The 26,044-nt window shown below is 31.2% G+C and overlaps 1 pseudogene; it reads right to left on the bottom strand.

Annotated features, from left to right (window-relative positions):
- Window positions 1-25,784, bottom strand: part of LOC143641025 (protein SIX6OS1-like) — a 33,962-nt pseudogene extending 8,178 nt beyond the window's left edge.
- Between the last annotated feature and the right edge of the window lie 260 nt (window positions 25,785-26,044).

Below are 26,044 nucleotides of genomic sequence, written 5' to 3'. Positions count from 1 at the left end.
GTCTAGTTTTAACCACAAATTTATATTGTCTCTGCTTTTCAAATAAAGCATGTCTTAATTTGGGGGCTTAATTACTAAATACAGAAATAAGCATTTCCACTGAACAGTAGCAATGTTGATGCAGGAAATTCCTTAGGTCTTTTAAAATGAACCAATGATAATGTTGCCATGTACACACACATAGTTGAAAAGACAAAACATGAAGCCATTGTAAGTTCACTGATAATATGTAAAGTTTGTTTTCAGAATATGTAGTTTGGGGGCTGGGGATGTGGCTCAAGCGGTAGCATGCTCGCCTGGCATGCGTGCGGCCCGGGTTCGATCCTCAGCACCACATACAAACAAAGATGTTGTGCCTGCCGAAAAACTAAGAAATAAATATTAAAAAATTCATTCTCTCTCTCTCTCTCTCTCGCTCTCTCTCTCTTTCTCTCTCTCTCTCTCTCAAAAAAAAAAAAGAATATGTAGTTTGTTTAGTAGGCACGTTAATTAAAAAGACAAATTCATTGCAAATTGCCCTTAACTGAAATTTAAATCATCCCTATCTTGAAATTTAAATAAATAAATACAGTGAATATGGGGCATGCTATACTACAGCTACCCAGAATTTTTTTAAAAATTGCCTTTACTGGCACTCTGTCCCAGGATAGTTTGGTACTAAGGAAATAAAATTACCCCTAAGTTTCAGTGCACAATTTTTAGAAATCAACTTTAGTTTCTCATTTTACCTGATCTGATGAAATTTCTGAATCAAATACAGAAGAATCAAATAAATTCAATCTAGGTGATCTAGAAGTATAACTTGTAAGAAATGAAAATCCAGAGGATTCTTTTTGTGTTTGACCTTCAGGAACTGCATTTCTGTTACAAAGAGATTTTTAAAAATTATCAAAATGTTAAAAATCTATAACTAAACACTGAAGATTGACCACAAGCAATGTCATGGGGGTAAAAATTAGCATAGAAGGGAAGGTAGGAAGTAGTTATTGAAGCAACCTATAAAGAAAAGATGGTTTGGGAGGAGACTACTATAGAAAATCAACTTTGGGATAATTTTTATCAATATATACTCAATATACTGTCAGGCACTCTTCTAGGTACTTCCATAAGCATAACTTATTCCTCATAATAACTCTATAATACAGATATTATTTCAGTCACTTTAATTTTACAGTAAAATATTTTTAAGCATAGAAAGTATAAATGATTTGCTCAAAAAAATACAGTAAGTTCTAGAGTTGAGAATTGAATTCAGCACTTCAGATTCAAAGTCCAAGCGCTTAACCCCAACATGGTCTTCAAGATCTTGAAAGTCAGTAACAAGCTGTGTCTATTTTGTTTATATATATATTTAGTTTTTGATAGACCTTTACTTTATTTATTTATCTGTGGTGCTGTGAATCGAACCCAGTGCCTCACACATATCAGGCAAGGGCATTACTGCTAAGCCCCAGCCCCAGCCCCAACAAGCTGTGTCTGGATTAGAAGCCAGCCATTACTAAGTGTCTATCAGGGAGTTAAACAGTAAAATGATCCGGAAAAAACAGACAATACAATGTGTAACACATTGGTTAGGAGAATGGATTCTAAAACCAGAACTGCCTGGGTTTAAAATCTCAACTCTAACAATGATTATTTGTATTACCTATAATTATGTTTCCTCATTTATAAAATAATGATAATAATGTATCTAAAATGTATAAGATTGTTGTGAACATCAAATGATCAATATTAAATGGTCAAAAGTGCTTATAACAGTGGCTCACAGATAGTGCTACATAAGTGTTTTTAAAATGTAATAGGGGCCAGGGGGATAGCTCAACAGAAGATTAAGTACTTAGTATTCACAAGGCCTTGGAGACAATTCCAAATACCAAAATAGGAAAAAAGTGTGTGTGTGTGTGTGTGTGTGTGTGTGTGTGTGTGTATGAAGTGTAACAATACTTCCATAAACTATCTCTATGACCATGAATGAGTCATTTAACTTTACAGATCATAATTTTCTCATCCATGGAGAGAAATTTTAGCATATAATCTGATATTCCTTAATAATTCTCAAATTTGAAGTTGAATTTCACTTTAAACATGCTGTGCTTGAGTCAATAGCATAGTATTCTTATATAAAACTTATTTTAACAATTTAAAATACAGAAGTAGGATATAGGTGAGATATCCCTGATAAAGTGAAATCTATCTGACATATTTTGGAAAAACCTCAGGGATCAGTATTAAGGAAGAGACTGAACTAAAGACAACATTTAAAGGTAGCACTATTTTCTTGAATGCAAACCATATATCTATAGTTTTCAAAGATAAATATTCATGTTAGAGATATTTATGCCTAACTAGCTTACTAAGCAGAATGGCAATTCTTGCTTCAGACACTATAACACGTGGGAAAATGACTGCTGGAACATTATTCAATGATAAGCCCACAATCTTCCAAATATGGCAGTAGCTCTTTAACATTTTAAATTTCTCTACAAAATTTAACCCTTTGGAAAATTTTAAATCTATATAGTATTGCCCTGGGTAAGTACTCAGGATCTACATCATCTTCAGCGAAACGCTGCAGGAAAAATAGAGAGGAAGACCTGTGAAACAAGAACAGCAGAACTTTAATAATTCAAACAGGATGATAGGTACTTGGAAGTTTATTATGCTAGTCTCTACTTTGCATGTCTGAAATACTCTACACTAAAAAAAATTTAAAGTTACAGGTATAAGTCATTTTACTATTCCTATCAACTTTATCTGACTTAATGCATAATTTACTTATAATTATCAAATAAAGTCCTACATTTCAAATGAGGGAGCTTTAGGAAACTGTATTTTCTCCAAAGATTCATGTGTCTTCATAGCTTCAGGAGTTTTTAAAAATATAGGAATTTCAGGAGTTGGTGGAAAATTCTCAGGCCTTTCTTCTACTTCATCACTATTATATTCTATTGACTTTCCAAAATGTTCTGCATGTATAGGCTGCAAATTCAAAGTAACAGAAAACTAAAAATGAATGTTGTTGCAGTAATAGAATGACATATATAAAAATGCACAAGACAGAAAATACCATACTAATCTGTAGTCATTTCACAGATAAGTAAAATAAGAATAACTGGAAAAGTGATATTAAAATACACATTCAAACAATAATTATTTTAATGATCATTTTTTTTCTTTTCTTTCCAGCTCCATCTTCCTCATTCCTACTTGAGAAAAGTATAACAACCAGAAAATACTGAACTTGATAAAGAATAATGTTTAGGACTGTAGTATAGATGAAGAACTGTATATACTAACTCCTTGAAAGGAAAGAGTAATTTGGGTCTGACAAAAAAATTTATATGTACTTATTATTTGTATTTCCTTACAGAATAATACTACTATATTGTTTCTCTTATTTAAACCCTTAGTATCTAGGGTAAAGTTTAAAATATATTGTCTACATCTATCATAATTAAAGCTTCCCACTATTCAAAAATAATTTCAAGACATTTTTATGGCAATTACTGGTCTTGGACTGCCACAACAAATCATTTAATCTTACCAAATTGCAATCTCAATATATATCAGCACTTAGTTTTTTAAAATTTTAATTTATCAGCCCTTATTAATGACAATTTTTGCATATTTATGTGTAAACTTTTTGTGGCTTTTGGTTTTCGTCTTGTTCTGTTTTATTTTCTTAGTGGTGCTGGGAATGGAACCCAGTGTTTTAAGCATACTAAGCAAGCACTCTACAACTGAGCTATACCCCCAGTCCTTTTGGCTTTTTTTTGTTTTAATTAGTTATAAATGACAGGAGAATGCATTTATGCACTTTGATATATCATATATAGATGGGACATAATTTCTCATTTTTCTGAGTGTATATGTTGTAGAATCATATTGGTCATGCAGATATATATATATATATATTTCATTCTACTATGTTTCCTATTCCCACATCCCCTCCCCTCTCCTCCCTGTTCTTCCCTAAGGTAACGCTATTCTTCTCTCGTGTTTTTGGCCTTGCTTTTGAATCTGAAAAATAGAATCTGTAACTTCCTAGAAACCTGATTAGCAACTAATAAAATCTCACATAAACAATCTTTATTGCACTAAATCCAAAATTAAAATGGACACCAAATTTTAAAATTAGAATGGTCAAATCAAACATTTGACTTAATTGTGAAGTGCATTTTGATTCTCTTAATTGTCTTACTGTCCCTTTTTCTCCACACTCAGCATCTGTTACATGAAAACAAACTGTTTTTCTTTTTGCAATTTTATTATAAAATAAAACACATTAGTTTAACCATATGAAATTGCCAATATTTAACTCTGTTAGTCTACCAAAATGGCAATTTCATGTTTCAATCATATATATATATATATATATATATATATATATATATATATATATATATATATATATATATTCAATCCAATATATAAGAGAATAAAATATAAACAGTTTAACAAACAAAATTATAAAGAGAACACTCATGTAACCACATCAAGTAAAGAAATAAAACATCACAAGCACTCCAAAAGGTCCTATATTCTCCATGTCTTTCTCTTAGAGGTAATCCCTATCCAGACTTTTGTGATAATTTTTTCCTAATTTGTTATATATGATTTTATCATCTCAATAACATATTTTCCTGATTTAAAATGTTATATCATGAAATTAAATATGTCCTATCTCTTGCTTTTGTTTACTTTTTTTTTGAGTTACATAAGCTTGTGAGATTCATCCATTCTGTAGTACATGACATAGTTTTCTTACTGATATAAAGTATTCCATTGCACAAACAGGACATTATGTATCTATACATTCTACTGCAAATGGGTATCTAGGATGTTTCCACATTAAAACTATTACAAATAATAACATTCTTTACTGATACAATTGTATGTATATACTTGTATTTCTTTAAGTATATGCCTAGAGGTGGAATTATGAGGAATAGAGTATGTGCATTTCTCAAGACCAGATGCCAACCTTTTCTAATGTAGTTGTACTAATTTCCACTGTGACAACTAGCCACCTTGGAAATCATTCAATCTCATCAGACAAATTAGCTCTAATTTATTAAAGACAATTTCTACCAATAGTTTGAAAGTTCCTATTGTCCTGTATTCTCAGCAAAACATAATATTGTGAGACATTTTGAATTTTGCTAATTCGGTAAACATGTAACGATAACTCAATGTGGGTTTCTTTTATTTTTTCAGTTCCATGATTTGCTGAGTATCTTTTCATGTTTATCTGCCACAAACGTTTCTTTCTCTTTTTAAAATACCTAGTCATATTTTGCATATATTTCTAATTGGGTTGTCTTTTTCTTCTTTTGTAAAAGTTCTGTATATACTTTCAAATTACTCTTTTTAGAGCTTTCTGTATTGCAAATATATCTTCTGGCTTGATGATGCACTTGATACTCTTTTAGGGTATCTTTTGATAAACAAAAATCTTAATTTTAATGTGGCCAAATTCATCAATTTTTCTTTTATGACTGGGCTTTTTAATTCCTGTTTAAGAGATCTTTCTCTATAATGAAGTCATGACAATATTATTCTATCTGATCTTCTGAAAGCTTTCTTGTTTTTGTCTTCTGAATTTAAATAAAAATTACTATTTTCATTACATATTAATTTCTTCAAATTTTGGGTCTAAAGATTATTGAAATAAATATTTTTATTTCAAGATAATTATATGACTTCTTGTGTATGAACAACAGGTAGAGTTATGCCAGCTATATGCAGTTCCCTGCATTGTTTGATTAATTATTTGTCCTTGTTTAACACTGTTGGTTTGGTATATAGAGAGAATTATAAATAGCTAGAACAGATCACCCGAACAGGTAAGATAAGTTTTTATCTTAGAAGAAAGCAAGGAGACTATTCATTTGTGTACAATAAACATATTGTGTTGGATCTCCTAGTAAGAGTAAGAGAAAAAGACTCTAAGTATATAATCATTCTAAAATGCATACATTAACAGAATTTTCCTGGGATCAGAAAAAGCCATCTTTAAAACTTCAAAATAAAAGTCAATAATCCAAGAAGAAGAGAAAAAGACTTCCATATGGCATAATAAATTAAATAATTATTGTGAATTACTAGATTACCAAAATACATATGCATGTATGCACTTAATATACAATATATACTCACGTTTATATTTATATATTCATGTATACATGTATATACATAACTATACAAACATGCATATTGAAATGTATATGGAGAGAAAGAAAAATAAATTATATTTTCAAAGATATGAAGTTTCAATAGCTAGTTCATTTGAGAATAATAAATTCATGCATATATACTGTGATCTTTCTGTGACTTTATTCAAAGAAAATTGTCCAAGATAATAATATATCAATGCAAAAATATAATAACATTATTTATAATAGTAAAAAACAGGAAATCAAAAAGAATTCAATGTGAAAGAATGGCTAAATAATGGCATATCCACACAATGGGACATTATACAGTCATTACTAATAACAATTAATTAATGATATGTAGAAATAACCTCAATAATTTATTATGAAGGGGAAAAGGATGCAAAATTATATACATAGTATAATTAAAATTTGGAGGGTAAAAGAACAAAGCAAACATACACATAGAAAAAAAGACTAAAAGAATATACACTGGTATGTATCATGTCCATTATTTCTGGGTGGTAGTATTTTTTATATTGTTTTGTATTTCAAAATTTCTTCAATAAAATACATTTACTTAATATTTAGAGGGAATATGTTTTAAAACCAGGTATGCATGATCAATTATACAGAGATGTAAACAATCCAAATAATCCTAGTATAAAAAACTGATGTAATTTATTACCCTTATTTATTAGGAAAAATATGAATAGCAAATACCTGTTTGTCTTTTTTCAAACCACTGATTGTTGTTTGATCGTTTCTGAGGAGTTAACAATCTAAAATGCAAGGCATATAATTTTTATATTATTTTGAATTGATATTCACAAATTGCAGAAATTAAAGTTTTTTTATTGGGGGCAGGTAGGGGTGGGGATTGAAACAGGGACCTAGTAGCATGCCATGTAAGTCCGCTACCACTGAAATACATTCTCACCTCTTAAGAATTTTCTTATTTTAAAAAATTACCTGAACTGCATAAAATTTTGTGAACATTTAATAGCAGTAACATGTGAACATTTTGAATTGTTATTCACACCAGAATCATTAAATACCTGAAAGAAAAAAAGAAAGCATTGAACTGACTACATATGATGTGGGGAGAAAGGTACACTCATACATTGCTGGTGGGACTACAAATTGGTACAGCCAATAAGGAAAGCAGTATAAAGATTCCTTGGAAATCTGGGAATGGAACCACCATTTGACCCAGCTATCCCTCTCCTCAGTCTATACCTAAAGGACTACAGGGACACAGCCACATCAATGTTTATAGCAGCACAATTCACAATACCTAAACTTTGGAACAAACCTAGATGCCCCTTCAGTGGATGAATAGATTTAAAAAAATGTGGCATATATACACAATAGAATTTTACTCATCATTAAAAGAGAATAAAATCATGGCATTTGTAGGTAAATGGATGGCATTGGAGAAGATAATGCTAAGTGAAGTTAGCCAATCCCTAAAAACCAAATGCTGAGTATTTTCTCTGATATAAGGAGGCTGACTCATAGTGGGGTAGGGATGGGGAGCATGGGAGGATTGGATGAATTCTAGATAGGGAAGAAGGATGGGAAGGAAAAGGAGAGGCTTGGGATTAGCAAGGATCATGGAATGTGATGGATATCATTATCTGAAGTACATGTATGAAGACTCGAATTGGGTATCAACATACTTTATATACAAAGATATGAAAAATTGTGGTATATTGTGGGAGACCAACCTTACATGTGACTGAGTAACAGTCCCCGACTGGATTCTGAGGTGCTCAGTCACAGAAATGTGGCAGAGCTTTCCCCACCCTTCTTGGGTTCGAGGGACAGTGTCTTGTGCATGGATGTGTCTTGCTACAGCCCCATGGGTGAAGCTATGCTCACCTGCTCCTTTGTAATATAACCCCTTGCCCTGTTTAGGATAGAATCTTCCATGGAAGTGCCTTGTGTGTCCCCTTCTCTTACTTTGTCCTTGGGTGTGGCTTGCCCAGGTGTCAGTCAACCTGCTGACAGTGGACATCATGAAGATAGACTCAGCCCCCTAAAACCTGACCCCTTGCCTCATTTGAATAGCTTCTCCTCAATAAAAGGGGTCAGCATGTGCTCTCGCTCTCTCTCTTCCTGCGGACTATTAAGGTCAGAGGAGCCTTCACAGCAACCCCAAAGAAAAAGGTATTTGTGTCTCTTGTGTGGTTATTTTGCACAGCCTAGTCAGCCCAGTTTAACTGGAATAAACCCTGAGCCTTTTAGTCGAGAGAACAGAAACCCGGCAGTATATATGTGTAATAAGAATTGCAATGCAAAAAAAAAAAAAGTACATGTAAAAAGGCATGAATTGAACATACTCTATATACAAAGATATGAAAAAACTGTACTCTATATGTGTAATAAGAATTGTAATGCATTCTGCTGTTGTGTATTTAAAAAAATAAAATCAACAAAACTAAAAAAAAAAACAAAACAAACAATAAACATTTGCTAAAGCTATACAAGGTTCTCTCATTTCATTGGCATTTCAACCTTATCATCATCATTAGCAATATAATGCTTATATACATTAATTGAAACTATTACATATAAGACATACAAATACTGGAAAACAAATTCAAAACCCTCAATGAATTTGATGTTTATAATAAATATAATAACTATTTTTATAACAGTTAAGGAAAATATTTTTAAAATTTATTCCCTTCATATTATAATTAATTAAGAAAATCTTGCCATTTCTCAATTGATGATCTGCTCTGTGTCCCTCTATCCTCTAAAATCTTTGAAACAGAATACAGAAAAGTAAAACAACAAATTAAAAGATTGAAGCCTGAACTTTCTTTTTTATTTACATATGAAAGAGCTAATACTTCATTTTTAACTTTAAATAAAATTTGTTTTATATTAACATGTAAGCCACTGCTTTATTATGTTCGTTTACAGCCTTTAATTTTTCCTAAAAATATCTGGCTTAAGTGGTAAGTTTATTTCATTGTTTTTGTTATGATAGATGTTCTGTCAATTTTTGCTTTGCATAATTTGGTGCAACATGGTTTTTATGATTTCTCAATGAACTGTTCTCTTTAAAAAATAAGAAATATATATATATCCTTGCTAATGCTTTTGTTATTTCTATATATTGTTATATTTGCTTTTTTGTTTGTATTCGCCTGATACATACTTTCCATTTTTTATTTTTAGCCTTTATTTGTAAAATTATTTCAGCTATTCTGTTTTAATAGTATGTAACTGTATTTTTAAAATATATCCCATACAAGTACCTCTGTCTTCTAATAGTGGTTTAACCCAGTCAGATTTTTATGATTGTTTATCTGTTCAGAACTTTTTCCAGCATCTTGTTTGTTTTCTATCTAAATGCTAACTGTTGTTTCCACTCTGTTAACCTAATTTTTATCTTTTTTCTTCTACTTTTAAAAAATTTACACCTTCCATTTCTCTTCTGATAATTTTCTTAAATATTTGACATACAGACATAAATTTACATTTTTCCAGAATGTATACTTAATCAGCATTTATATTCTCTCCCTACATCTACTACCCCTCCACCACCAAAAAATTAAAAACTTCGGTAAACATTTGTTTTCCTCATTTATCTACCTTCATCCCATATTAAAATCATCTGTAATTTTAGATTCCTATAATACATATTTAGACTTAGTTTCATTTTAGTGTCTGTATTAATTACAAATCAGTGAAAGGACAAATATTTTTTTTCATTGAGGAATTCCCTCTGGACTGTTTTCAAGGGAAAATAAAGATATGCAATATCAGCAGTCAGTTACTTGATTGGTGTAGTCCTTATTTTTCACAGGCATCAAGAACCACCCAGGACACAAGCCAGTTTCTCTTACCCATGCTCCACTACTCACTGCTTCCACCTGGAGTCAGTCATCCCATTACTGAGGCTGACCAAAGGCAAAGTAGAGAAACAAAGATGAACATGAGTTAAGTTACTTAACTCCCTCTGAAGGAGCCCAACAAATTATCCTATTGATTGTCCCTGGATCTCTATTTTGTTAACAGAATTATCCTATGCATGTCCCAGGTTATAATTTCTTTCTTCAATCCAATCAGTTTTGTTTCTTCTTCCAGAGATTTTTCAAGTTTTTGGTTTAATAGATAAAGGGCTTGGTATTTTAAAATATTTTTTCCATTATTTTGAAGGCAATGGAGCATATTATAGTCTATATTCAGATTGTCATATTCAAATTTTAATTTTTTTAGATCCCAAAGGTTATGCTAATGGCTGATTTAATATATTTATAACACACACCTGCACACACACATCTCTGTCTCAAGTGTAGTACATTACTCTCATTTAACAAAAGCAAGTATTTAATCTATATTATTTAAAAAGAAATACCTACGTGTGGGTCTTTTTCCTTTTGTCTGAAGTCAATATTGGCAAGATTTCACTGCTGCACAGAACTTTCTTCTTTTTTATCTAGATTAATAAGTAATACTACTTAAAAATCAATTCTGAAGATAGAATCAAACATCTGACTTTTTTCTCATACTGAGGATTAAATCCAGGGCCTTATGAACACTAAGTTTGCACTCTACTACTTAGCTACAACCCTGGCCCTCATCTCCACCATTTAATCTAACCTTATCATTTAGACAATCAAGTCTATATGAATATTAAATTTAAATTTAAATACACAATTTTTAAACATCACATCTCTTAATTTATCACTCTATATTCACTATGATAGCAATTAAATATGAAATGATAAAATGACCAACTGACAAAACTGTATCTTTAGAATCCATAACCAAAAAAGACAAAGTAATAATAGTAATGATGGAGGGGAGACTGATAATATAGTTAAACTAGTTAATCTATGGATCCTTGAATGAAATCTAATTCAAATGTCTCAATGACCAAGTCTCAAACACTATTAACACAAGTATGCTACCCATAGAAATCATACATATGACAATATAATTCCTCAAATAAAAATATATAATTATTTATATTCCTCTGACAGCAGAGCAACCCAACCAAAACACATTTTATGTAAAAAGTTTCCTTCTCAGAGGGAAAAAAATATGTAGAGAAGACATTTTTTGTTTGCTCTCCGACTCAAAGCAGTACTTTCCTGAGTCTGTAAGTCTCCAGTATTGTTTGTTCTTGCTCACATCAAATGATAACTAAAATTTATTTTTATTTCTCCTTCTGTGGGTTTACCCAAACAAATAAAGTTATTAAATAATAAACAATTCTGTACCTGTAACTCTTGGTTCTGAAGAATGCATCTTTTTTGGTCTTACTAATTTATGAGGTTCATAAGGAAGAAATAATTGAGTGCTTTGAGGGATTTTATTCAATACAAGCATATGCTCATCTTTTTCAAAAACTCTAAAGAGAAGAATAGATTACATTAAATGAGCTAAGTAAAAATTAACATATTCTGAAGATAGAAGGGATATTTAGATTCTATGTAGTTAAAATCCTCCACTTTGCAAATAATGAAACTAAGTTCCAGAGATTTTTTTTTAAAGAGAGAGAGAGAGAGGATTTTTTTTAATATTTATTTTTTAGTTTTTCGGTGGACACAACATCTTCTGTTTGCATGTGGTACTGAGGATAGAACCCGGGCCGCACACATGCTAGGCAAGTGCGCTACTGCTTGAGCCACATCCCCAGCCGCATTTCCAGAGATTTTTAACAGACTTTTGTACAATAGTATTAAATTACTTGGTAATAGTGTCAGAGCTAAAACACCTTTCCTGATTAAGTCCAGTAGTCTTCTCAGTATGTCACAATTTTATTTTTAAGACATAATCATTCTTTTTGTTTTGGTACTAGGAATTGAACCAAGGGACACTTAGCAACTGAGCCATATCCCCAGGCTTTTTTATATTTTGAGACAGAGTCTCATTAAGTTGCTTAGGGCCTTAAGTTGCTGAGGCTTCAAACTTGCAAGCCTTCTGCCTCAGCCTCTCAAGTCACTGGGATTACAGACATGTATCAATACATCCGGCAAACATAGTCATTTTTAACGACTTTTCAAACATATCAAAAACATCTTAAACCAAAAGTCTAATCATAAAAGTAACATTTTAGATTTCAGAGTACTTTAAACTTTAAAAAGACTGATTTGGAAACAAATCAACTACCATGAATACAGAAATCATTAAAACAATAATACAACATAAGTGGATATTTTAAGTTTTTTACTGAAAGATAATTTCATTGACTTCTTCCTAAATCAATGAAGTAGAATAAATGCTACCAAAATACACTGATTCTACCTTATCAATTTAGGACACATGATAAGTTCCCCAGTACCGAACTTTACATATACCATAGTTTTTCCTATACATACATAGACAAATTTAACACCTTTTCCATCTTAACTAAGCAAGCACTTATTACACATTGTAGCTTTTTTTTCTCCTGTGGTGGATTTAACACAGGAGTACTTAATCACTGAGCTACATCTCCAGTCCTTTATATTTATTTTTTAAATTTTGAGAAAAGTTATATCTAACCTGCTTAGGGCCTAAGTTGCTGAGGCTGGTCTCCAACTTGCAATCCTCCTGTCTTAGTCTCCCAAGGCATGCACCCCCACACTCAGCTGTGGCTTAACTTTTGCAGTGTGAGGTATGATAGCAAAACTAGCATAAATTTATTTTTTCTTCTTCACAATTTCATGGACAGATAAATCTAATCACAGATCTTGACATCCTAAGCATATAACTGTTTTTCCCCCTTATCTTAAGAACTTTCACCTTTTCACTTAAATAAAGCATTTACAGCTTCTATTCAACATATCCAAATTGCCAGCATCACTAATCTTTCACTTTGGGGTCATTTTTAAGTAAAATAAGGGTTACTTGAACACCAGCGCCATGATAATATAACATTCGATGGGATAATTGAAATGGCCACTAAGTAACTAACAGGCAGGTAGTGTATACAGTTTAGACATACTGAACAAAGTGATGATTCACATCCCAGGTAGGACAGAGTACAATGACATGAAATTTCATTAGACTATTCAGAACAGCATGCAATTTAATTGTTTATTTCCAGAATTTTCTATCTAATATTTCTGGATCATGGTTGACTACAGGTAATTGAAATCATGGAAAGCAAAACCATGGATAAGGGGGTGCTACTGTATACACTGAGTAAAAAATGACTAAATATCTATATAAGTTCCTCTCAATATACAGAATTTTATGTTAAAACATTGTTGGCAAAGCAAAATTCTGTATGTTTGCCTATTTTTTAAAATCAATTTCATCATAAAACTAAATACATACTGCCATAGATACGATATGTGGGAGTGCAACATGTTGGGGAGGAGGTCAAGCAAATAACAGATCCAAGGAAGTGGGTTCAGGGAAATAAACTCGAGAAGAGTGTGTTGAAAAATTAACACAAAGGCAATGAAGACTGAGGAATGGAAATTTAGAATGAAAAAAGGGCACAGGCAAAAAGAAAAAAAATAGAAAGTAGATCAGAAACAGCAAGAGTAACACATCTATTTTTCTTTAAGAGAAAAATTAATGACTTTTTCTTCATGCTTCCATCACGAAGGTCTATTTTATCAAAAAACAGGACAAAAAAACAAGGAAACATATGACGTCATTGATTAAGTCACAATTATAGGCTCCTCTACACTCTCCATGATAAAGAAAGAACTAAACAAGTTGGTGACAAGATGATAAAAAGGTACATTGTGCATCAGATGTGCTGTTGCTACCCTCTCTCCCTCTACAATTATAATATCCTCAGCCTCACTAAAGCATACTAAATAATAATAGTTCAAATCATTTAAATTAATATTTAAAAAATATTTTATTTTTTAGTTATAGTTGGATACAATAGGTTTTTTAAATTTATTTATTTTTTATGTGGTGCTGAGGATCAAACCCAGGGCCCCACACGTGCTAGGCAAGCGCTCCACCACTGAGCCACAACCCAACCCCTTAAATTAATATTTTTCATAAGAAATTAATAGAAGATAGCCTGCATGACAAAGGTGTAGAAAACATACATTGGAGAAAAGATAGCCTCTTCAACACATGATGCTGGGAAAACTGGAAATCATATGCAGCAAAATGAAATTAAATTCCTCTCTCTCATCATGTACAAAACTCAACTCAAAATGGATCAAGGACCTAGGAATTAGACCAGAGACCTGTGCCTAATAGAAGGAAAAGTAGGCCCAAATCTTCATCATGTCAGATTAGGTCCTGACTTCCTTGATCAGACTCCTAAAGCACAAGAAATAAAATCAAGAATCAATAAATGGAATGGATTCAAACTAAACAGCTTCTTCTCATCAAAGAAAAAGATAAATAACATGAAGACAGAGCCTACAGAGTGGGAGAACATCTTTACTAGACACACATCAGATAGAGCACTAACTTCCAGGATATATAAAGAACTCAAAAAACTTAACACCAAAACAAAAACAAAACAAAACAAAAAACCACAAATAACCTAATCAACAAATGGTCTATGAAACTGAATAGACACTTCTCAGAAGAAGATATACAATCCATCAACAAATAAACAAAAAAAATATTCAACATCTCTAGTAATTAGAGAAATGCAAATCAAAACTACTCTAAGATTTCATCTCACTCTAGTCTGAATGGCAATTATCAAGTATACAAGCAACAAAAAATGCTGGCGAGGATTTGGGGAAAAGGTACACTGCAAATTGGTGCAATCACTCTGGAAAGCAGTATGGAGATTCCTCAGAGAACTACGAATGGAAACACCATTTGGCCCAGCTATCCCACTTCTCTGTCTATACCCAAAGGACTTAAGATCAGCATACTATAGTGACACAGCCACATCAATTTTTATAGCAGCTCAATTCACAATAGCAAAACTGTCTGATCTGGATGCCTTTCTATAGATGAACAGATAAAGAAACTGTGGTATATATACACAACGGAATATTACTCAGTATTAAAAGAGAATAAAATTCTGGTATTTGCAGGTAAATGGATGGAGTTGGAGAATATCATGCTAAGCAAAGTAAGCCAATCCCCCAAAACTAAAGGCTGAATGTTCTCTCTGATAAGTGGATGCTGATCCATAATGAGGGGAGGGGGCATGGAAAGAATGAAGGGACTTTGGATTGGGCAAAGGGGAGGGAGGGAAGGAGAACAGAAATGGGGGTAGGAAAGATGGTGGAATGAGGGCATTATTACCTTAGGTATATATATGACTGCACAAATGGGTGACTCTACATCATGTACAACCACAGAAATGAAAAGTTGTGCTCCATTTGTATACAATGAAACGAAATGCATTCTGCTGTCATGTATAACTAATCAGAACAAAAAAAAGAGGATAGAATACAGAATCAAACTTTTAGATGCAGAATCTCTGGTCACATAAAATTGAATTTTAAAATTTACCTATACCTTTCTTTCAATTCCTTTCTCTTTTCTGTACTTTTTTCTTTTCTTCAAGAGTTTCTGAAAGATTCTTGGTTTCATTAAGTCTTGCAATCAGCTAAAAAGAAAAATGGGAAAGGAAAATGAAAAAATTACCTGCAAAGAAGAATATTTTATCTTAATTAATGAATATGATTTTTTTTTCTGTAGAATCACAAGATTTGTATTTTTGGCAGAATTTACTATCTTCTATTGAAAGTCATTAAGAGTTACATCAATATTAAATCATACCCCTTTAACTTTTCCTTACTACTAAATTTTCAATCATAAATATCAATAATTTCCATTTTTTAAAAGAATAATCATAAGCAAAATAGACATTGAATATTTACATAGGGACATAGTTATCACATATTTTAAAGGAAATAGCATCCATTTTTCTCTCATTATTAAAATTATATTGCTGGGGGTGCTGGGGTTGTGGCTCAGTGGTAGAGTGCTCGCATAGCATGCATGAGGCACTGGGTTCCATCCTCAGGACCACATAAAAAAATAAAATAAAGATATGTGTCCACCTAAAACTAACCAATAAATATTTAGAAAAAAAAATAAAATGATATTGTTATTATTTTGTACCTTGTAACTATGAATGATCACTATAAAATCTAATTTTTAAAAAATTTAGAAAATTTAATTTTCAATTTTTTCTCAAAATTTATAAAATGATTTTGATGAGTTCTTGTATGTATGTGAATCAAAGCCACAATTCAATGGATGATACTAAAAATATTCAATAAAACCTTAAAAGCTTAACTGTTTCTAGACTGGTTTCCTAAAAATTATAAACTACAGTTGTAAATTTTGCAAGATTAAATTATTTAAACTATTTACTATTCACCTTTTTGAAAACACTGTTACTTTTTCAATGCTTTTAAATTCCTGTTACAGGGCCAGAGGTATTAGGTACCAGTGGATCAAACCCAGAGCCTAGTGTGCATGAGGCCTTGGGTTTAACTTACTGCACCACAAGTCAATAAGTAAATTCCTCTTAACCTACATCTTGATCCTTCTTCAGGCCCTCCCAAAAGCCAACCTATTCCCCCAAATTCAGAGTTAAATAAATTCCACACCTGAAAAACATTTTGGCTTCAAAGTGATCTAAAGCTTATCAATTGGCCTTTGTCTACATTGAGGCTATCTTAACAGCTCTCCTAAGGTGTCAACTAACACACTATTATATATTAATACATATTTTAGAAACAATAACAAAATATATACCTTGTTTAATGAATTAATTTCCATTTCTGCTTCATCTGCTTTTTCTTCAATTCAGATGAACTTTTGGTAAAACTGTTGGCATGTTTGAGGATATCTTGTGTTTTACATCTCAGATTAACTCTTTTTATGTTAAGGAACTATGCTGTGCAAGTAAACCTTACATTTAAAATAAATGTACTATGTCAGAAATAGTTAATATTATATAATGTCATTTATATGTGTGGTATATATAAGCAATAAGCACTGTTTCTGAAACAGGTAAGATTAATATAAATATCTGCAGACTAATGAAGATAAGTTAGTATTGATCTCTATTAACTTAAAAGTAACATCCATCAAAAATATTTGTTAGAATGTTTTTATTCAGTTAAATATTTTCACAAGGTGTTGTTTTTTTTTTTAAACTAAGTTCACTGTGTCATTGGGATGACTAATAAAATATAATAAATTCAGGTCCCAATTTAACTTTTTATGCTTCCATCATGTATTATTCCAAAATCAACATTAAAAATCCACCCAATTTCCCTTTTCTTGCCTTATAAGGTTCATCAATGCACCCTCTGACAAACAGAGAGATCTTTCCTGATGCTGAACTTGAAACTTTAATCCTCTTTCAACCTCCACAATTCTTTATATGATTTTCTATCAGATTATAACTCCTATGTTTGTACAAAGTCTTCTTTATCCCTGTATTCTACCTTGCTTCTTTTCTGTTTCATCCTAAACCATTCTTTTATCTCTTCTGCTGCTTTTTATCCTTCATGTTTTGGTTTGAGCCTATTATATTTTTATGAACATTTGTTGTTTATCTATGCATTAACTTCTTAGTGGGAAAGGGCAGAGGTTAGTTGGTAGATGAAGTACAGAAAGTATAAGGGAGTTGGATATGAGTTGGGATGAGATGTAAAATTGCATGTTAAACAAGAAGAGGTAGATGGAGGTAGGAAGAATTAAAGATTAGGATTTAAATATCTATTTCTAAAAATTTAAACTGATACTTTTGGTAATAACTTAGCTTTATAAATAATATTCACCTGAAATGTTTGTTCTAGCATATAAGTCACATATTTTTAAGGCAGGATAGGAAGTTCTGATAAAATTTCTCTAGAGTTCTTGTTCACTGTTACTCTTCTATTCATTCTAAATTCTAGATAGATAATAGAGGAACTTAGGTAATTGTGTTAATTAATAACCATGTAGGATGTCTATTAATAGCAGATAAATTTTCTACTTGAAATTGAGTCTAAATCCTCCCTAAACAGAATGTCCAGATGAAAGTAGACCAATTAAGAATTACTTAAGCATCTATCACAGTGATACTGTATTAGAATTCTTTATTTGTCTTTCTCCTCTATTAAAATCTGAGCTCCTTGCAAGAGAGCTTTGTAATTTCTTCAGTACTGCCTGACACAAGGTAAGTACCCACTGAATTTTTAAATATTAGTGAATAATTGTTGACTCACTTCCTTACCACCATCTATCATAACAAGTAATAATTAATCAATTTAATCAGAACTTCTTTGAAAAGACAAAGCAAGATGACATTTTCATTAGTTTGATTGTTGATATGCCACTTTAAAGCCAAATACATATACAATTTTATTCCCCTTAAAATTACTTGCTTTTGATCACATGTACATGAGAACTAATCCCAAAAGACCTTAAAGTGACCTTTAAAACCTGAATTAAACACAAAAACAAATCTATGAAGCTCTCACCAGGAAAACAAAATAATAATTAAAATACAGAAACAATACTTATCTAATAAAATTATAAATAGAAATACTATTGTGGATACATGTGTAATGTCCACTCGGTAAGTGATGGAAAGGGTGCAGGCACTGAAAAAAAGTCATAGTTGAGACTGATTTATTGTATTCTTCTCAGTACAAAGATATAATAATTAAAGCATCATATTACAGAAAGGTTAATACCTAGAAATTCCATAAGAATAGTTTCACTCATTTTTAGTTGTTCAGAACATGCCAACACTGTCTTTTGAATTTCTTCATGTTCTCTTTTCTTCTCATAATATTCACATGAAAAGGGTGTTTCTGAATATTTTAGTTGGTATTGCTTCAAAACTTCTTTATACTGACATACATAATCATGATACATTTTTCTGTTAAAAATAAATGATGTAGAATAGATCTAAAAACCTAGTAAATATCACTTGTTAAAGTCTCCTAAATTAAGTATAAAAAGCAATTCAAACATCTATTTGTCTGTATTACTCTCATTATTGTCTGTCCTTCAACTTTCTTTAACCCCAAGACACTTCTCAGCCACACTTTTTTTATTCCTCACCTGGTTAATCTTCTTCAATTTAACTTCCACTCCCACCAGTATAATGACATTATTCTTTCCATGGTCATCAATGATCTAAATTGTCCAATCAAATGATCTATTTTTTATGTTCATCCTAACTGACATTGAAGAACTGGGTTCTTTTAGTCACACCTTTTTTTCCCCACATTTTTTATTGGTGCATTACAGTTGTACATAATGATGGGATTTGTTGTTACATATTCATTCATGCACAGGATATAATATAATTTGGCCAATATCAGTTATACCTTCTTAAATATCTATGCTCCCTGGGTTCTGACCTCTGTAACTATGCCTTTTAAATCTCCTTTAATTTTCTTTAGCTGAAACTATTACATGAAGTCACGTTCTATGCGTTAAAACTCTGGGTTCATAATCATTCATGTATACCCCACAAGTATTCTTATAAAAAAAAATTTGAGCCGTTTGGAGGAACTCTTCTATATCAATTCAACTAATAATGGGTGACCATCTATTTAGGCACAAGTTGTAAGTGAGGCATTATTCTTACAAAAGAATATTAAGACTTCTTTTTTATTTGACCCATACGCCAAAGGAGTTGATTACTACTGCCTATGTGCCAAAACTTTGTGATGGGGTAGGGGAGAATATACTGAGGATTGAATCTAGAGCCTTGCATGTTAAGCAAGTGCTCTACCACTGAGCTACATCCCCAGGCTGCCTATGTGCCAAATCTAATCCATCCTCTGTTGTCTGTGAACTAAGAATGGTTTTTAAATTATTGAAAAAAACTCGAAATATACTCCATGACATAATAAAATTATATGAAGTTCAAATTTCACTGTCCAATAAGGTTTTAGTGGATCATATCTCATTTATTTATGTATGGCCTAAAGCCATCTTGTACCACACAGTAGAGTTGAGTTACAATACTTACTATCTGGTATTTTACAAAAAATGTTTGCCAATCCTGATCTATAACACTGAAAGTACTCAATACAGTTCTTCACTGAAAATATACCCTCAGCCTCAGTGTTAGGGACTGCACCGAGAGCCTCACTCATTGAGCTATACATCCCCAGTCCTACAGAAAATATATTCCTGAATCTCTTTTTACCAAATTCTGGTTTCAAAAATAATATTCATAGTAAACTTTTTGAAAATATATAGTCCTTATATTCTTCAAGATTTTATTTCTTGGATCAAGAAATTTCTTAAAAGATGCTATAATGATTGTTCTCCTTAGCAGAGAATAGGAGCAAGTATTCTTAAAACTTCTGGTTTAATAAGTAATGATTGATAAGTACTGGGTCAACAAGTCTGAATTTTAAGAATGATCTAATTTTTTAATATTGCTAAACTCTGTCCCCTTTAGCAAGATAAAGCAGTTGAGCCCCAAATAAGTTCCTGTTCTTCTAAATGTATGTTGATTAATTAAGACCCCACTTATATAATAACTTGGGAAAATGGTCCAGGGAGAAGAGAAATACCATTGAAAAAGTAGGCCTGGGTCACCTGTTTCATATGAGATTAGCATACCATATTCTATCTTGTTCATACTATATAGTCATATCTACTTCTAACATCTTCCATATAGAAACTTTGGCAGAACACAGCATAGCTAAGTCATGATTCAGAAATTCATTATTATCTAATTTATTCTAGCAGTACTAGTCTTCATGAATGCTCAGAACAAGAATGGGAGATCAGAAATAAGTAGCTAGTGCCCCTACTTCCTCAGTACTGATTGTTGAAATGAAGGAAATTATATGCATTTATGAATATGTCAAAATGAATACCACTATTATGTATAACTTAATGCATTAATAAAAACATTAAAAACGGGGACTTTTTTGAAAGAACTTACTGAAAATATTACCACACTCCCCAATTTCCCCTTTTTGAAGACCCAGGAGAGAAATTTCTCTCAAGTCTCGGGAAAAACTTCATAACTTATCTTAAGCAAGTAAACTGCTAAGGATTAAAACCAGGGCCTTGAGCATCCTAGGAAAATGTTCAACCATTGAGTCACACCCCCAGCCTCTAATTAAATTTTTTTAAATGAATACTCTGATCATATTTCTTGATCAATGCCTTGACTACTAAGAATTTCAAAGCCTAATTTCTGTACTTTTAACAAACAATATGCAGGACCACATGTAGCCTTGATTTTTTTTTTAAACACTGTGGTATTTTTATACAAATATCTCAAATTCTTTTGGGATTGAAGCAGGATCTATAAATGACAACCTAATAGTCTCCTTCATCTTTTCCACCTTCTGTCTACTCTTTGGATGATAGCATACTTTTGCCTTTCTCCACTTTGCTCCATATATTTTCCTGAGAAACCTCATCTACATACAAGATTTCTAATGCCATTAAGTCCCAATTTTAAACTTTAGTTCTAACCTAAGACTCATTTTTGAAAATAATGGATTATAGATTTTACATGGGTAGTTATTTTAGGAGGTTTTTTTGTTTGATATTGGGGACTGAAATCAAGGGTGCTTTACCACTGAGCTTTATCCCCGGCATTATTTATTTATTTATTTATTTATTTATTTTATTTATTTATTATTTCTTATTTTTGAGACAGTATCTTGCTAAGTTGCTTAGGGTCTCACTAAGTTGCTACAGCTGCCCTTGAACTTGAGATCCTCCTATCTCAACCTTCAACTTGTTAGGATTATAGGTATGCACCACAAGGCCTTCAACATATGTGTTTCTTAAATAAAATGTAAAAACTGATAAGTGTTCTCAAATCACTTCAGTTTTTAAAATTAGGTAAAATTTTAATGCCATATTTATCATGTTCAAAGTCTCTAACATTGTTTTATTATATTCATTAATTACATTTAATCCCTAAGATGATGTGATTTTACACGAAGTAAAATAAATTCAGATAACTACTGGTATTTCTCCATTAGAATATAACCACTTTACTAAATTAGCAATCTGAAAAACTGAAATTTGACACAAAATGCCTTTAAAAAACCAATACCTCAAATTTTTCAAAATGTTTATTCTACAAATAATTATCCTCCTAAATGTTTGCTTACACTGTTCAGTCAAAAATACCATTAATTGAAGAACTTTGCTATAAATGCTGCTGATAGATAAATGGTTTATATCTAAGGCAATATCTCAACATATTCAAGCTTTTACAACAAATATGGAGACCTTCAAACATTCAGTCCAAGATATCACATTTACTTAAAAATAATTCCCTCACAATACACACTTTCTAAATTCTTACAAAGTATGTTCCAGTAATACTAATTTATAAAACTGATACACTTAAGTTAATATATATACTGTACTTGTCTTTTTCAATGGTTTCTTGATAAATAGTAAATTGGTCCTGCATATAATCTTCATGTTTATGAAAAACATCACATGTTGGCTTCCAGCTATAGAAAAAAGTTATAGTTGTAATTAGCACTTCAGAACGATAAACAAATAAAAAAATTGGCAGAGTTAATAAAAAATGAACAAAATCATTTAAAGAGAAATAAATGTGTCTTCCTAGAGAAAACAAGTTTACATCAAGAAAACATTCCCTATGCCACAATGAAATCTACTACTCTGTATAATTAATATAAACCAATTTTTAAAATAATATTATTTAAATAATATTATTTAAAATAATAAATACAACAGTATAAAAAAGAAAAAAAATTGCATATCCTATCCCCATCACTATCAATATCCACACACTCATATGCTCAAATATTAATATTCATTAATTTTTACATAAAATTTGTTTTTGAGATATGATAGGGAAAGAAGCAAATATAGCATGGCTGAAACTAGGCCAAAATAGATTATCAAATCAGATAGAATAAAATGAATATTCACCTCATATATTTTTGTTTTATTATATAACTTGAAAACTATTACCAATGCAAAAAATCTAAAATTACTATATATACCATGGCAGCTTCCATTCTAAGTATTGTTTGAATATTTCCTCTATTTTCATTTTTTTTCCAAATTCAAAAAGTACATATGCAAAATGAAAAAGAAAAAAAAAGTCCATATGCCCATTTGGAAGCACAGAAGAGTATACATAAGAAACTATCTTACATATTCTCAATATTAAATAACTACTATGATTTTAAAATTGTTTCAAGATTTTGCTACAATTATATATTTTAATATTATTGAGATCATATTCACATAAAATTTATCCTCCTTTATCACTTACTGAAATTATACTTAAATATTTGTCTTAATTTCTTTTCTTTCTTTCTTTTTTTCTTTTTTGTGGTGCTGGGGATTAAACCCAGGGCCTTGTGCATTCCAGGTGAGCATTCTACCAACTGAGATATATCCCCAACCCCTTAATTTCTGATACTTAAAATATATTCCCCAAAAGGAAATTTGAAGGTCTAAGATTATACATGCATATATTCTGAGTATTTAAAATTTCATAAGAAACATAAGCTCAATGAGAAGATATTTACTATAAGCTTTTCAATGTGCATCCTTTGAGGTTTTTCTTAGATATAGATATATTATAATGGATTGGGTTCTTATTATGAATAATGATGCATAAACTGCTTTGTTCAATTTGCAATATACTAACATTTTCCCATGTCAAACATACACCTATGTCATGATTTTATTGGCTGCCTAGTGTTTAGTCATCTGGATATACCAAAATTCATTTAACTAGTCCCTTAATGTTGAACATTAAGGGACTAGTTAATGATATTAACTAGCTAATGATATATCACTAGCTAATGATATTTTCCTATCATAAAAATGGTTGAAGTAGAAGTCACACAATTCAATGGCAAGAAAAGAAATAGCTTGATTAGAAATTGGACAAAAGACCTAGAGAGATATTTCTCAAAAGAAGTGTTTTATCTTGAAAAGTTTTAGGTTGGATTCCCTTATACAAACTAAGATCTTAAGCCAGAGTGTAGTTCAGTGGTTCTTGTCTATCATGTATCAAGGTAGCACTTGCTTATCATGCATAAGGCCCTGGATTTGATTCCCAGCACCACATAAACAAAAACACTAAGATCTTGAAAAGTCAAAAAATGGAAATTATTTCAGACTAATAAGACTTACATAGACTACATTAAAATTCTTTATTTATACTAACTATATCTAAGTTAGTGAAATCTCATAATTCAGCACTTAGGTCAATGGTAGAGAACATGCTTATTAGCATGTACAAGGAAGACCCTGAGTTCAACCCCCAATACCAAAAAAACAAAACAAAACAAAACATGCAATGGTGTCTTCAACTATAAACCTAGAAATCTTGAATAAAAAAATCAAATGGCAATTACTGAAGGTTCATTTCTTTCAAATACTTATTACAGTTGTCTTTGATTTCATTACTATGTTTACAGTAATGAGCAATTTCCTCATCTGTTGTATTTATAGTTTCATGTATCTTACAAATAGTTGATTTGTTTTCTTTTATGTCTTCAAAGCATTCTAAAAGAGGAAATGTTTATTTTCTTAAAGTAGAAATTATAAATTCAAAATAAACAAATACAGTAAGAAAAACAGTTTATGTCAACTTACCTAAAAGGAGGACAGCCAGAAAGGAGAGGAAGTGAGGCTTGAGAAGGGAAGCCTCCTGTACTAAAAACTAGAAGACCACAGCCCCCCAGAAACAAGGAGGATTTGTATTTGCAATTGAAGAATGTACACTGGGCTAGATTAGGTAACACTTAAGGTCAATTCATCTTATGATGCTATAAATTCATGCAAATGTTTACTCATTAATTGTATTAACATAAGGATTTTGTTATTGACAAATACATAATTTCTATCAATTAATTATTAAATACACCATCAACTAAGTTATTTACCAATGATTTAAGATAAACTTAGTTCTTGAAAATATTAAATAATTTCATAATATTTTATTTTTTGATTGTAGAAAAAAATAACCAAATTCAATCTTTCTGTGACAATTAAGAAGTTAATAGTTATATTTTTAGAACTAAAATATTTAAAGCATTATATTTATTTAATTTGCGCAGCCACTTCACTTATATTTACTAGCCAATTCACTTATTTTCAGAATTATTATTCCTGAAAATGTGGCATCAATTCTGGTTCCTAATTTTTGATGATTTCTTTAAAGAGAAATATTTCACTCAAATATTTGAAGTAACCTTGTTATTTGAGAAATATAACATTTTTTAACTGCACCTTAGGGGTCATTGCTGCTTAAAGCAAAATTCTTCACAAAATAATTAAATGCAGAATACACAAAATTACTGAAAAACAGTAGGTGAATCACAACTATTTTGCCTAGGCTAAAAAGCTCATTATTAGTGGAGAGAATTAGTAGAGAATTTCCAGAATTAGTAGAGAATTTATACTAATAAATTAGTAAAGAATTTCCAGAAGAGTTACAATGCCAACTACAAGTTGCCATAAACAGGGCAATTATATATTATGCTATATGTCATAAAAATTAAGACAAAAACATCTTTAACATGCAAAACTACTTACTATTAATTCTTTGAATCATGTCTTCTTTAGTACTTGTATCTTGCTCATACTGGAAAACTAAAACAATTCTATTGTGACTTTACTTCATTGTTAAAATGTCGAATAATAATACAGTTACCTATTTATTTTCATTTTATACCTACCAAATTCTAACAAAAGTCTGTCCAGACTGACAAAGAGGCTGTCATTCATCTTGGATACTATGTAAAGAAAATAAAAAATAAGTGAATATACACATGAATATAAAATGAAAATACACATGTATATTCAGTAACAACTTTTTAAATATAACATTCTCACAAAAAATGTGGATGGAGCAAGACAGAGGGTAAGAGACGTTTTCAGTCCACAGCCACCTTCCTGGTAGAGCCCTAAGAGACACTTAGGCAGCTGCTGAACGTCGTTGCATGGCTGAGACTAGGGGCAAGGGTGGGCGCCTTCGTGATTGTTTA

Source organism: Callospermophilus lateralis, unplaced genomic scaffold, assembly GCF_048772815.1.
Source record: "Callospermophilus lateralis isolate mCalLat2 unplaced genomic scaffold, mCalLat2.hap1 Scaffold_82, whole genome shotgun sequence".
Taxonomy (NCBI): domain Eukaryota; kingdom Metazoa; phylum Chordata; class Mammalia; order Rodentia; family Sciuridae; genus Callospermophilus; species Callospermophilus lateralis.
The sequence above is the reverse complement of the archived record's forward strand: the minus strand, read 5'-3'. Positions and strand labels throughout refer to the sequence as shown.